This window comes from Pelophylax lessonae (assembly GCF_965119305.1).
Source record: "Pelophylax lessonae genome assembly, chromosome: 1".
Classification (NCBI taxonomy): domain Eukaryota; kingdom Metazoa; phylum Chordata; class Amphibia; order Anura; family Ranidae; genus Pelophylax; species Pelophylax lessonae.
The window spans coordinates 418028281-418041306 of record NC_138768.1 but is presented as its reverse complement, the minus strand read 5'-3'; positions in this window follow the sequence as shown (position 1 = coordinate 418041306).

Below are 13026 nucleotides of genomic sequence, written 5' to 3'. Positions count from 1 at the left end.
GTCACTGGTAACCCCAAAAATGTCAGTCAAGGGTCCGATCTGTCCGCCGCAATGTTGCAGTACCGCAAAAAAAATCGCAGATCGCCGCCATTACGCGTTTAAAAAAAAAGCAACAAAAATCTTTCTCTTAGTTAGTAAACACGATAACTTTTGCGCAAACCAATCAAAATACGCTTTTTGCGATTTTTTTTTTTTACCAAACATATGTAGCATAAAGCAAATTGGCCTAAATTTGTTAAAACATTTTGATTTTTGATTTGATTTTTTTGGGGGGGAATTTCATATAAAAAAATGTGAAAAATATTGTTATTTTTGCAAAATTTACGCTCTTTTTTTGTTTATAGCGCATGATCAAAAAATCGCACAGGTGATCAAATACCACTAAAAGAAAGCTCTGTTTGTGGGAAAAAAAGGACGTCAAATTTGTTTAGGTACAGCGTCGCACGACCGCGCAATTGTCCATTAAAGTCACGCAGTGCCGAATCGCAAAATACCCCCTGGTCAGGAAGGGGGTAAAATCTTCCGGGGCTTAAGTGGTTAAATGTCATGTGTTACCCTGATAGGCAGAGTGATTAGCCTATGTAGAACTTATCAAGCTTGCTTGGTTGCACAAAGCCCCACTCATGTGTGAACACATGTGATTGATCACTATAAAATTCTACTACGTGCAACTTCTGTTGCTAACTCCATAGGGAGTTATTTGTTCCATCTGTTTAGGGATCAACTGCAACACCTAATGATTAATTAGTAACAATTTGACAAATTCACATGAGATTAACGATCTGTACATGGGCGCAAAGTGGCTTTCTTTACCCGCACGCAATGTACATGTGTTTGTTGCAGACCTATGTGCAGTCTATTGCACAGATCTCCACACACATCCTGGAATGTACATTTATGTAGGTCCATTGCACAGATTAGGACAAAGTGTGCATCCTTATCTTTACAGCAGGCCCACATGGGTGTACACTATGGGATGTGCGTGGAGATCCACAGAACACCTGTACATTCCACAGTGATGACTGCTCCAATGCATGAGTGTACAGAGTGGTACACCCATATGAATGAGGCTTTAGCTGCTAAAATATTCTTTGTGGCTCTAGTCAAATCTATCAGAAGCACTAGATAAAATCACCTGTGTATTTTAACCCTTCTTTCACACGAAGGGTCCAATCAGGTCCACCTGTCTGTTTTTCAGGCAGACCTGATGAAATGGCCCATTCACCCCTATGGACTGGTGGGTGTAAACAAACTTGTGTCCCTATACACTTACCTAAAGGCCCGTACACGCGTGCAGATTGTCGGCTGAAAATGTTCGGCCGCCGAACGATCTGCCGATTTTCGGCTTGTTAGTATGATGCTTCCGACAGCCGACAGTACACTTTCGGCCAAAAAGAATCTGTCGTGCAAGCATTAAAATATTTGTATGCCGACACCAGAGCGGCCGATTGTTCGCCAGTCAGTACAGATTTCGGCCGACAGACAGCAGATTTGCAAGACTGGGCATGCTCAGAAAAGAAAAAACACAGGGAAAGTTAACCATCACATGACATCACTTCTGCAGTCGGCTGTAGTCAGCAGACAAAATTCTTGTGCAGTCTTTTGCACTTTTCAACAGACAAGACAGCCTTGGGACAAAAGACGGCCGATCGTTCGGCCGACGATCTGCACGTGTGTACGGGGCATAACTCCGGTCCACTAACAAAAAATGGAAGGGGATCCATCCACCTCTGTCTAGGCAGATCGTATCTGAGTGCATTTGGGTGTAAGCACTCCTTTTACTCCTGGCTGCCCATAGAGCAGAGCGGGCTTTGTCCATGTCCACTCTGCATTAACTGAGCTTATAGGGCTCATCCGCCCGCTCTGCTCAGCAGGGGAATGGACAGATTCCCTGCTGATCTCAACAGAGTCTGCCCCATATTTGCATCCAGGGCATACATATCTGCAGAGTTTACCTGTGTAAATGCCTAAACACATAGAGTAAAACAATTAGATGAATTGCACACGTCTAAATGCTGTAAGCAACTAAACACAGATACTTAGGCATGTATTTTACACAGGATCTTCTGCACAGCTTTCTCAACAAGAACTTCCATTATTTTCAAAAACTATGCATATGGCCATGTGATTGAAGCCTAATACAGCAATCATTAGGGTTTTTTCACACTGGTTTGCTCTGTTCCATTCACCAGGGGATTATTGAACAAGTCCCCTGCTACATCAGAGCTGAGCTGGATGAATGTCAAATGTCTGTGCATATAGTTTTTTTTTTTATAGCGAGCGTTTGTGGAATTGCGTTGGATCTATGGGCTGTCGCATGTAAACAGACTTGTGCCCGTTTACATCAGGCTGCCTTGGATTCATGATGTATAGGTCTGGAAAAATAGAAAAGGAGGCAGTTTTGGAGTCATTTGTGTGCTGAAAATCTAACAGAACTTGTCCTGTATCTAATTTCTCTTCTAAGCAACTTTAATTTACAGGAAAAAAAATCACTCCTTTGATGTCTTAGCACAATTTCCAATAGTGTTTGTTAAATGACCAGTCCTTTGACGGAGATTACATTCCCATAGAGCATAGAGCAGCCATAAATCTTTGTTCATTTTCCTAGTTATTGTTGAGTTCTTTCAGAACAAGAAACTTTATAAATTGGTTACAACATGGTGTAGACCAGTGGTGGGCAAGCTGTGGCCCTCCAGCTGTTGTGGAAATACATTTTCCATGAGACATTGAAAGACTCACAGTTACAATCATGACTCCCAGAAGCATGATTGGATTTGTAGTTATGCAACAGCTGGAGGGCCACAGGTTGCCCACCCCTGGCACTGTAGACCTCAATATCAAGTGGATAAAGTCTAGGCAGGGTTAAAGCCTGTCCATTGTCAAAATTTAAAATCAGGCAAGACCGATTCATTCTGGTTATCGGAGCAATATTGAAACTCAGTACCTCCAATACTTGGTGTATGCTTGCTTATGTGTCCCTTGAATAGTATTTGCTTTGTGCAAAACTATATGAAAAACTGAGATTGTGCTTGAGTTTATTCACGTATCAGGTGTTTAAACTTAAATATATATGCGCACTGCGCTCCTGAATAAATCAATAAACAATTTCTCTGTGCTGCTACTTTAACATAAAACAAGATCAAGCAATATAAGTGAAAGATACAATAATCAAAATTTCACAGCAGTGCACTAATACAAAACAACTGTATCTTAATAATAATGTTAAGATACATAGTGCACTGCTGTGAAATTTTTCGTTTATTGTATCTTTCACTTATAGTGCTTACATTTTCAAACTTGTCAGTAAAAATTCTACCATTTGAAAGTGTTCTCAGGGGAATGAATAGGTGTTACATCACAACACAAGTCACACTTTTACTACCACTTCTGCCCAGAGCCCTTGTAAGGTAGCAAGGCGCTTTCTCCAACCCTTTCACCACAAGGACTTTGCTACAGGATAATACTTGGGTTGCTTTGTATCCTACAAAAATGCTTACCCCAGTTCCACACCCTATTTTGTCAGTACCCCACAAGGTAACACCCTCACTGATAGCAAGGTGGAAACCAGGCACAAAGGAATCTCTGCAAGAACTGAAACTAAAGGCCCGTACACACGTACCGATTATCGGCCGTAAATATTCGGCCAACGTCTGATCGGCCGATTGTCGGCTTGTTAGTATGATGATTCCGACAACCGACTGCAACTTTTCGGCCGAACAAAATCTGGTGTGCATGCTATAAAATTTTTGTTGGCCAACACCAGAACGGCCAATTGTTCGTCAGTCAGTACAGATTTACGCCGACAAAAAGCAGATGAGCAAGACTGGGCATGCTCAGAGAAGAAAAAACACACGGAAAGTTAACCATCACATGACATCACTTCTGAAGTTGGTTGTTGTTGGCCGACAAAATTCGTGTGCAGTCTTGAGCACTTTTCAACCAACACGACAACACTGGACAAAAGACGGCCGATTGTTCTGCTGACAATCGGTGCGTGTGTACGGGGCTTAACACTCTGCTGAAGATTTGCAACATGCTTAAACTGCTCACAGTGACAATGTTTCCCTTGTGTCCGAACAGAACAATTTTTTAACACTAGTCTTTGCATCCAATTCTAGCTCTATCTCAGGCATGTAACAAGAGGCCAAGCCAGATTTCTCTGCAACCATGACAGTCTTTACGGAGGGCCTTATTACAGCCATCTTTGCCCAGACCTCCAACGTGCCAAGCTTCCTCCACATCCCCATCTTCTCTACCTAAGTGAAGTGAATATACCTGCTCTAGAAGTGGTAGAAACATGGGAGAACAACTAGAATCTGGAGACGATGTTAGAGGAGGTTGTGAAAGATTTCTCACCCCCACGCTCGAATACACCTAATACCATAGCTTCATTCAAAATGCTTACCAATATAGACATATTCACTTTTGCAATGCAAAGTTAAACTTAAATCTCCTCTGTCTCACAATGCCTCTCTAGATACTAAAGCTGGATACACACTATCCAACTTTTGTGGTTAGATTTCCTTCAGATTTACCTTTTCCAGTGCAAGGGCCTGCCTGATTGCATACAAATTGAAAGTGTTTAGGTTTGACCTCATATTATATGGTTTTGGTAAGTCTAAAGTAAAAAGCCTTCAGAAAATCTTATAGTGTGTATGGCCCATTAGAGACCTGAAATGTCCAAAGAGACATTTCACATTCATAAGCAAATAGAATGGGCAGTTGATGATTTGGGTAATCGTAGAAAGATTTTCACTCCTTCGAGATTTATTGCCAAACTATATCCAGTGGAAAAATAATTAACAAAAAGTGGACTGTTCCAATAGTAAGCAAAGAATGTGAGGGGAAATTTCCCTAAGTGGGACACAAACAGCAATATAAACCTGACAGAGATTTTAACCCTCTCCCTGTTAAAAACTGGAAAAAAATTTGAATTTTAATTTTTGGTTTACTTTTAAAAATATATTGTAGGTTATTGACTATCTCTAATCCCAATTGATCAGTGCTGGGAATGTTATAAAAAGCTCTGTAGGCAAAGCCTCCATTAAAAAAAGAAAAAAAACACCTGCATGAACATTTATAAGCATGCAAGATGAATCCCCCTTAGTTAGACAGTCAAAAATAAGTATACCTGTAGCAGAGTGCCCATTTACTTACCATGATCCGGTGCAGGCCCCTTTCACTCCATTTTCTCCAACTCTCTGTGTTCCTGGACATGCCTAGGAATTATACATTTCTCAATTTTCCATTCTAACCAACTCAGAGAAGCTACAGTACATCTAATGAGGCAGAGGTAGCTGGGCAAGTGATGTGCCTCCATGTGATTGTCCTTCCATTGTCAGAACCAGCATGTGGGCAGCAAGGCCAGAACATAACAGTATGTAGTATCTCCACAAGATCCAACTACTGTGAGGAGCCCCTCCCCACCGTCTTCCAAATTGCTCCAGTTCCAGTAGGGTAGCCCTTTGTCCTTGGGTCTTGAATCAATACAGCTATTCACCTGTGTTACCAGACCTACCTTGCTATTCACTGTGAGGGGCGCTATTATGAGGATAAAGTAGCTGTGTCCTGAAGTGTTTTAAAGAAATAGTAATTGTCAGCTTGACTCCCTATTGAGTCTTTAGAGACTAATATATGCAGCCACTAGTTACCCTGACTGAACCACAGAGACATTGTTTTGAAAAGTCCATGTTTACTATGCTTTAATATGTTTGTACAGCCTTCATTATTTTACAGTGTGTGCATGTTTTGTGCTATCCTGAGCCTGTTTTGCATTATTGCTTGTAACTTGTTTAGTAAACTGCAAATTAAAATTACTTCCAGTCTGATAATTCACCGGATTACCTTTTCTGTTAAATTTAACATCTACTAACAGTATTGGCAATGTCAGAGAATGGTGATTAGAGTGGAGTGACAGCAGAAACCAGTAGTACAACAAATTAAAATGACTCCCTGTCTGGATAATTTGGTGGATTACCTATTCTGTTAAATTTAGCATCTACAACCTGGATCGGCCATGTCAGACAATGATGATGAGAGTGGAGCAACAGCAGCGTCTAGTAGTACTACTCCAGACCCCTTATTTCTGGTAGAATTCCTGCGGCAACAATTACCTAAGCACTCAGGGCCAGGTCAAGATTTCGGGTGATTGGGTCAAGAAATTGTGGGGGCTGAGATACTGAAGGGGCATTGTGCACACAAGGGTCCACATAAGGAATGGCTGCACACTCTGGAAGCACTGGATGGCCCTGACACATGCTATGTAGACATCTGGGGAAAAGCTGGCAACATAAGGAATCCCTCTGGGACATAGGTGATAGCACCACCTAATCAAGAACTACAACCCCAATTCCAAAAAAGTTGGGACGCCATGTAAAATCTACATAAAAACAGAATGCACTGATGATTTGCAAATCTCATAAACTCATATTTTATTCACAATCGAAAATAGAAAACACATCAAACGTTTAAACTGAGAAAATCTACAATTTTAGGGAAAAAAATAAGGTAATTCTGAAATTGATTTGCATCTTGTCTGAAGATTCCATAAAAAATTAATACATTTTTTGAAACCGTATTGCAAAGAAAAAAAAAAAAGTTTCCAGCCCAAAAAAAATCATATTACCACATTAACAGGCCTATAGTGGAAACTAGAAACGGCTCTGGTTAATAAGGGATATATTCAGATATGGGAGCTGAAGTGGTTAAAGGGTTAAAACATGGGGAAATGGGCGTTTATGACAGAGGTGTACTAAATTATGTTTTACCTTGACATGTTTGGTGCTAATGGTGCCACCTAAAATATAAATGTGCACCAAACACTGTAATTATATGCGCCAACTTTAAATCTTCTTGCAATTGTGTATAGTTAGCCCAACATGATAGCATTATGTATCCAGTTAGATTTTCTGGTTAAAGTCTGAGAAACCATATATGTGCATTCATTAGAAATAACATATAATGCTTGCTGTTAGGTATTACAGGCACAGTCATGTTTTGTGAAGGCTTTTGACTTGGTCAAGGATAAGGGTGATTGCTTCTCTCAATGTACTATAGCAGGATATTGCCTTCCAACCCCCTGCTGTTTGTGAAATGGTCCCTTTCAGAAATTCTAGTGAAAAGAGATGACAGGCTGTGCCTGAAACTGCTCTGATGGCATCAAAGTGCATTAAGGTATCCCTGATACTTCTGCAATCATCCGCTTTTTACCTTCCCTTTGTGAGAGTCTTGCTGTGACACTCCACCCAAGCACATTATACTCTTATAGCCAGGAATCTTCAGGTCATTCTATCTCAGAAATAAGGGAATAGCAAATCCATATTGAAAGACTATACTGCTAAAAATGACTTGCCTATACAAAGACTCTTAAGGAATTTATGTAAGCTAGAATCATCACAATGAATTTTGCTCAAGAATACTGAGATGATTCATTAGAATGGTGACATTACAATCATTTCAGACTGAAATAACTGAAGATTCCTTTTTGTTTGCTGAAGAATATACTTATATGCTTTTAATCGGCATATGGAAGAAAAAAAATCAGTGTTCATTTTGTGCAGTTCCAGCGTGTTCTTTATTTTTCTTTTTTTTTCTTTTAGATGTAGGGTTTCTTCCATCAGTGCTGGCTCCAGGGGTGCTTACATTTGATGGACTGCCTCATTTCCACTGAGTGGTACGGTACGGTACGGTTCAGTACGGTACGGTTCGGAACGGTACACATTGCGTTTCCACTGCCAATAGTACCCTTTCATGATAGGCGTGGTGTAGCAGGAAAGCTACATTATTGATCATACATTATGATCATTATTGTGTTAGGAGATGTAACTAGGGATACACAATCGACCACCTACCACTGATGGGAGCCTGTGCTTAAGGCCCCTTTCACACTATCTGTCCGTCGGACGGATTCCGTTTTTCTCAGCGGGGGATCAAGCCGCCGATCCCCCCGCTGAGCAGCAGGAGAACAGCTGTGTCTTCGCGCTGTGTGCGGAGACACAGCTGTCAGTTCCCCATGCATCTCTATGGGGGAAATCGAATAAGAACGGACCGTTGGTCCGTTCTCATCCGATCCAATCTGATCCGATCCGCTGGACAGATGGAAAATAGGGTTCCACCCGTCCAGATTTGACGGATCGGATGTCAGCGGAAATGCATGGGGGGACCATTCAGATTCGCCAATAAAATGGACAGGCGGATCTGAACGGTCCGCCTGTGTGAAAGGGGCCTAAATGTGTGGGTCCTGGATGTGAACATACATTATATTTAGAGGCGTAACTAGAACCTTCAGGGCCCCAGTGCAAGAAACCATGAAGGGCCTCCCGGACCCCTGGCCAGGGCCCTTTCCTTCAAGCCTGGGGCTCTTCCTATTGATCCTGGGGCTCCTTACTCTTGTTGCTGGGCCCTTTATTATGGTCACACAGCGGGACCCTTTCACAAGTTCTGCAGTGGGCCCCCTTCCTGCTATCTTGGGGCCTCCCCATGGTGGTGGAATACCAGGGTCTGGTCGCAAGTGTGACCTTTGCGATCCTGGAAGTTTACCCACTGGTGTCAGAAGGTTTTATTTTTTGGTATTTTGATTGTATTATTTTTTTTATCATTTTATTTTTTTACAATGTCACTGACTATTACTCTGTCCATTCAGAAACAGGCGGAGCTGGTAAATTACATATTTATCGACCCCCTTCCTAGTTCTCTATCGTGATACATCCCCTGCAGCAGCTGGCAGGAGAGGGAAAGGAGCACAGTGGGGGGGGGGGCAGCACAGTAGATGGGGGGGTGGACCAGGGGAGCACACAGGGGCTCTGAGACAGCAAAACACAAGTCAACTGGATAGGAGGAGTGGCGGGGGCAGCATACAGAGGAACTAATCTCCTCCATTTTCCTCCTGCAGTTACAGGAGTAAAAAGGAGGACAGTGAGTTCTCTACATGCTTCTATCCAGGTGTACAGGGGAGCAGCACAGGCCCCCTGGAGCATGGGGCCCGGTTGCAATTGCAACCCCTGTAGTTACGCCCCTGATTATATTACCAAAAGTATTCGGATGCCTGCCTTTACAAGCACATGAACTTTAATGGAATCCCAGTCTTAGTCTGTAAGGTTCAATATTGAGTTGGCCCACCCCTTGCAGCTATAACAGCTTCAAATCATCTGGGAAGGCTGTCCACAAGGTTTAGGAGTGTGTCTATGGGAATGTTTGACCATTCTTCCAGAAGCGCATTTGTGAGGTCAGGCACTGATGTTGGACAAGATGGCCTGGCTTGCAGTCTCCGCTCTACTTCGTACCAAAGGTGTTCTATCATGTTGAAGTCAAGACTCTGTGCAGGCCAGTCAAGTTTCTCCACCCCAAACTCACTCATCCATGACTTTATGGAGTTTGCTTTGTGCACTGGTGTGCAGTCATGTTGGAACATGAAGGGACCATCCCAAACTGTTCCCACAAAGTTGGGAGCATGAAATTTGTCCAAAATGTCTCGGTATGCTGATGACTTAAGAGTTACCTTCACTGGAACTAAGGGGCCAAGCCCCACACCATAATTTACCCTACACCATAATCCCTCTTCCCCCAAAAATTTGGACCAGTGCACAAAGCAAAGTCCATAAAGACATGTATGTGAGAGTTTGAGGGGGAGAAACTTGTCCTGACCTCAACCCTATAGAACACCTTTGGGATGAATTAGAGCGGAGACTGCGAGCCACACCTTCTCATCCACATCAGTGCCTGACCTCACAAATGTTTTTGTGGAAGAATGGTCAAACATTCCCAAAGACACACTCCTAAACCTTGTGGACAGCCATCCCATTGAAGCTGTTATAGCTGCAAAGGGTGTGCTAACTCAATATTGAACTCTACACACTAAGTTCATGTGCGTGTAAAGGTACTTGTGGTAATATTGTGTATTAGCAGTTTTGCACATATTTTGCTTTCTTTCTTTATTGCTTTCTCCATTTCAGTCGGATAAATATGAAATAATGCATAATAATATTATTGCGTATTTTATCCAGACATCAGTTGAAGCTCTAGTCTCTTTTTCATCTATGGAGCATTGTTTCACTGTCAGTTGTATGGAAAGAAGACTATTGTTTACAGAACTTGATGTGTGAACGCAGCAGTGATTTAATCCTTATGGGATAGCTCAGTTGACAAGTTCAGTCATGCAAGGAGAGCTGCATAGAAAGTATCATCTGCTGTTTTGTCTCTTTAGCTAACCCATACTGCTTTAAGGACTTCTTTATATTTATTAAATGTTTATTGATAATACAAAGGTTGTATAAATACGAATAGGAGGCATGGCCCCAAAACTGCAAGGCAAAAAGTTTAATAAGTATTATTTGAGGAAATATGCTTGGAACATACCTCCAGCAGAGTTAGTGAGCCACCTGATAGTAAGTGAATTTAAAGCTGAACTCAATTTTTTTTTATATGGTTTGATACGCGACTCCTCCTAACCTTTAAGCAATTTCATTATTTCTTCTAATGAAATATTCTACCCACTGAGTGCATTTCCCTTTATTCCTGTTTCATAGGACTGGTGCCTGATATACCAAATTCTCCCCCGATGCTGCAACATCCCTGTGTTGCTCATTCACAGTGTAGCAGGAGGACCTGGGTCCTGGTCTGACCTGCCCACTGTGTTAAATATCAATTGGTACAGTGGAAGGACCCGGGTCTCAGTCTGACCCACCCACTGTGCAGTTCATATACCGTGTAGTGGGAGGACCTGGGTGGTGGTCTGACCCACCCAATGTGTAAGTAATTCAGTGTAGTAGGAGGTCCTGGGAGCTGGTCTGACCTGCTCACCATCAGCATCATTGGGTGGACAGGCCCATGTAGTTCCCTGAGGCTTGCTGAACACCCTTAGGATGTGACACTGGGTGCCTCCTCCAAGCAGCCGGACATAGCTGAAGAACCAGAAAAGGCTAAGACATTATCCATTTATATCAAATGGCGATTTATCAGAATAGAGGTAAGTAAGAGTAAAACATTCAACTTGTAATTATTTTGCATACAGAAGGGACGTTTAGGTGAAAAAATAAAAGTGTATGCCGATATTAATCTTGAAAGTATTTTTAAAGGCAATTGTTTTCTATTATAATGATAAACATGTTATACATACTCACCTGCTCTGTGCAATGGTTTTGCAAAGAGCAACCCTAAACCTCCTCTTCTGGGGTTCCCCCCGCTGGTGATCTAGGCTTTTCCTCTTCTGTGTCTACCTCCATAGCAAGTGCTTTCAATAGGGGCAGGCATTTGGGCTCGATCCTGATGCAGGCTGTACGTCCATTGACACACACAGCGTGGCTCAGTCATTCTCCCTGCTCTTTGCTCATAGGATTTGACTGACAGCAGCAGGAGCCAATGGCTTTTGCTGCTCTCAGCCAAGCCTGTGAGAGCAGAGAGAGGGGAGAGAATACAGTCAGACAGACACATTGCTGGGTTTATACAACAGGACTCAGGTAAGTATCGAGGGGGGGGGGGGCACAGAAAGTAGCAAATGTTTGAACCACTTTAAAAATGTTTGGGATGTCTGCAGACAAAAATGCTGAAAATGGTAGATTCAATAGACCATATTGTCTTTATCTGCTGTTAAGGGGAAGGAGAGAAAAGCAGAAAACGTACAAACTAAATAGAAAACCTTAAATGAATTGACCCCAAACTAGTATAGTTTGTTTCTAATGTCTTCTGTCATAACAGATGAATGACCCTCCATGTGTGGCAGGATCAGAGTAATTCCCACTAACTTCCATACTAAGATGATGCAGAGTTCAGCAGCTTAAGCCTAGTACACACGCAACGATTATTGGCCGACCAATCATCCGTCTTTTGTCCAGAGTGGTGTTTTGTTGGTTATAATGTGCCTAGACTGCACACAAATTTTCTCGCCCGACAAAATTCTACTTCAGTGATGTCATGTGTTGGTTTCTTTGTGTTCTTTCTTCTCAGAGCATGCCCAGACTTGCTCATTCGATTTTTCCCTGTCGAAATCTGTACTGACTGCACGAAAATCGGACGTGTTTTGACGGCGGACAAAAATTTTATAGCCTGCACACCAGATTTTTTTCGGCCGAAAAGTCGGAGTCGGTTGTCGGAAGCATCATACTAACAAGCCGAAAATCGGCAGATCAGTCGTCGGACGTAAATTCCCTGCCGATTTTCGACGCGTGTGTACGAGGCTTTAGTGTGCAATTTTTATTAGGTGAATCTCAGTTTAAATAAAAAACACTTAACAGGTAGCGATTTTATCTGACATTATCCCAACAAAAAGTTCATTAGATTTTGAAAGATAACCATAATTAATAGGTGTTCTGAATGTGAAATAAAAATTAGCAATTATTTTCTTTTGAAAGAACAATTGAGAATGCAGACAGTGTGTGCACACCTTCAAACATATTTATTTCCTCTGATAGCTTATATATGTGAACTGAAAAAGGCATTATCATTTTTATTGGAGATCTTACTTTTTTAAAAGGTTTGGCATCTGTGGGATGATGAATCTTTACAACATCTTTTAAGATCTGCTCTCTAATATTGCTCAGGTCAGTCTTGCCATTTGGCTTTCTGGCACAAGATAGCAGCTTCGAAGAACACTTTATTGAAGTCAATAATGTCTGAAGTGTCTTTCATCTCGAGTGATAAATGGCCATTTCCACTCTCAATGGGAAGTGCTTTATTTGAAGAAATGTATTTTTGCTTACACTGTTTGCATCATATAATTTCATAAAATATAAAAACCCTAAGCCTGACTGTATTTTGCCTTCCTAGTAAAGCATTAGCAGTTACTGCCAGTGTGTGAAAAAAACTGATTTTGGGGCACACATTTGCTTTTACATAATTTCAAAATTTGAAAGGTTAATATAAACATAAAAGGGTTTTTAATAAATGTTTTTAAAAATCACTGAGTCCTTTTTCTCCTGACCCTATTACCCCCATAAGAAAAAGTACAGCAAATGGGTGATCCTCTGATATGCTGATGCCTCCCACATTCCTTCACAATTGGTGTGTGCTTTGAGAAAGGTCTTCAGAAAAAAA